Here is a 2,497-nt window from a genome sequence, read left to right as displayed (position 1 = left end):
TCACGTAAGGTTATTACTTGGACGACCCAGTACACTTGCTGGTTAGTTGAACGAGATTGTGAAGAAAATAAACAATGCCCTCAGAGTATACATCTTTTATAAATACATACAAGTTATCACAATTTCGTCCACCAAGTTTTTGGCGCCGTTGCCGGGGATTGTTCGAGTATGGACAACTGACGGTTCATCTTGTTGCTCAGATTAGGTAATTTTCTTTTCAAAAATCTTTTTCAAAATTTTTCTTTTATTTTTCGTTTTTCCAAAAATGTTTTTCGAAAAAAAAAATCAATAAAAATACAAAAAAAAAATTAGAAAATCATAAAAATCAAAAATATTTTGTGTTTCTTGTTTGAGTCTTGTGTTAATTTTTAAGTTTGGTGTCAATTGCATGCTTTTAAAATTTTTCTTGCATTTTTTCGAAAATCCCATGCATTCATAGTGTTCTTCATGATCTTCAAGTTGTTCTTGATAAGTCCTCTTGTTTGATCTTGATGATTTCTTGTTTTGTGTCTTTTGTTGTTTTTCATGTGCATTTTTGCATTCATAATTTTCATGCATTAAAGATTTCTAAGTTTGGTGTCTTGCATGTCTTCTTTGCATCAAAAATTTTTCAAAATTATGTTCTTGATGTTCATCATGATCTTCATAGTGTTCTTGGTGTTCATCTTGACATTCATAGCATTCTTGCATGCATCTTGTGTCTTGATCCAAAATTTTCATGTTTTGGGTCATTTTTGTGTTTTTCATTCAATATTTAGAAATCAAAAATATCTTTTCCTTATTTTCCTCTAAAATTTCGAAATTTTGGGTTGACTTGGTCAAAAATTTTTAAAAATTAGTTGTTTCTTACAAGTCAAGTCAAAATTTCAATTTTAAAAATCTTATCTTTTCAAAATCTTTTTCAAAAATCATATCTTTTTCATTTTTTTAGCATTTTCGAAAATTTTAAAAATTATTTTTCAAAAATCTTTTTCTTATCTTTTTATCCAATTTTCGAAAAATTAGCTAACAATTAATGTGATTGGTTCAAAAATTTGAAGTTTGTTACTTTCTTGTTAAGAAAGGTTCAATCTTTAAGTTCTAGAATCTTATCTTGTAGTTTCTTGTTAGTTAAGTCAATTTTAAAATTAAATCTTTTTCAAATATATCTTTTTATCTTTTATCTTATCTTTTTCAAAATTTGATTTCAAAATATCTTATCTAACTTCTTATCTTCTTATCTTTTTCAAAATTTGATTTCAAATCTTTTTCAATCAACTAACTAACTCCTTGTTTGTTTCTTATCTTTTTCAAAACCACCTAACTACTTTTCCCTCTCTAAATTTTCGAAAATTCTCCCCCTCTTTTTCAAAAAAATTCTTTTTAATTGTTTTAAATTTTAATTTTAATCTCATCTTATCTTTAATTTTCGAAAATTACTAACCTCTTTTTCAAAATTATTTTCGAAAATCTTCTTTTATTTTCTTCTTCTATTTTAATTATTTAATTACTAACACTTCTCTTCACCTCTCTTCATCCACAAATCCGAATCTCTCTCTTCATTCTTCTACCCCTTTCTTCTTCTACTAACATAAGGGAATCTCTATACTGTGACATAGAGGATTCCTTTTTCTTTTCTTGTTTTCTTCTCTTTCTTATGAGCAGGAACAAGGAAAAGGGCACTCTTGTTGAAGCTGATCCGGAACCTGAAAGGACTCTGAAGAAAAAATTAAGAGAAGCTAAATTACAACAATCCAGAGGCAACCTTTTAGAAAATTTCGAACAAGAGGAAGAGATGGCCGAAAATAATAATAATAATGTAAGGAGAATGCTTGGTGATTTCACAAAGCCAACATCCAAATTTGATGGAAGAAGCATCTCCATTCCTGCCATTGGAGCCAATAACTTTGAGCTTAAGCCTCAACTAGTTGCTTTAATGCAACAAAACTGCAAGTTTTATGGACTTCCATCTGAAGATCCTTATCAGTTTTTAACTGAATTCTTGCAAGTCTGTGACACTGTAAAGACGAATGGAGTTAATCCTGAAGTCTACAGACTCATGCTTTTCCCTTTTGCTGTAAGAGACAGAGCTAGAATATGGTTGGATTCACAACCTAAGGATAGCCTGGACTCCTGGGATAAGCTGGTCACTGCCTTCTTAGATAAATTCTTTCCTCCTCAAAAGCTGAGCAAGCTGAGAGTGGATGTTCAAACTTTCAAACAAAAAGATGGTGAATCCCTCTATGAAGCTTGGGAAAGATACAAGCAGCTGACCAAGAGATGTCCATCTGACATGTTTTCAGAATGGACCCTATTAGATATATTCTATTATGGTCTCTCTGAATTTTCGAAAATGTCACTGGACCACTCTGCAGGTGGATCTATTCACCTGAAGAAAACGCCTGAAGAGGCTCAAGAACTCATTGACATGGTTGCAAACAACCAGTTCATGTATACCTCTGAGAGGAATTCCGTGAATAATGGGGTCCCTCAGAAGAAGGGAGTTCTTGAAATTGAT

General features: G+C 31.2%; 1 non-coding gene across 1 annotated transcript; it reads right to left on the bottom strand.

The window, feature by feature from the left end:
• Positions 1–2,170: 2,170 nt before the first annotated feature.
• On the bottom strand, positions 2,171–2,274 carry LOC112719044 (small nucleolar RNA R71). Its single transcript, XR_003161364.1, has one exon. It is a non-coding gene; the product is annotated as a small nucleolar RNA R71 (small nucleolar RNA).
• Positions 2,275–2,497: the final 223 nt, after the last annotated feature.

This window comes from Arachis hypogaea, chromosome 10 (assembly GCF_003086295.3).
Source record: "Arachis hypogaea cultivar Tifrunner chromosome 10, arahy.Tifrunner.gnm2.J5K5, whole genome shotgun sequence".
NCBI classification, from domain to species: domain Eukaryota; kingdom Viridiplantae; phylum Streptophyta; class Magnoliopsida; order Fabales; family Fabaceae; genus Arachis; species Arachis hypogaea.
The sequence above is the reverse complement of the archived record's forward strand: the minus strand, read 5'-3'. Positions and strand labels throughout refer to the sequence as shown.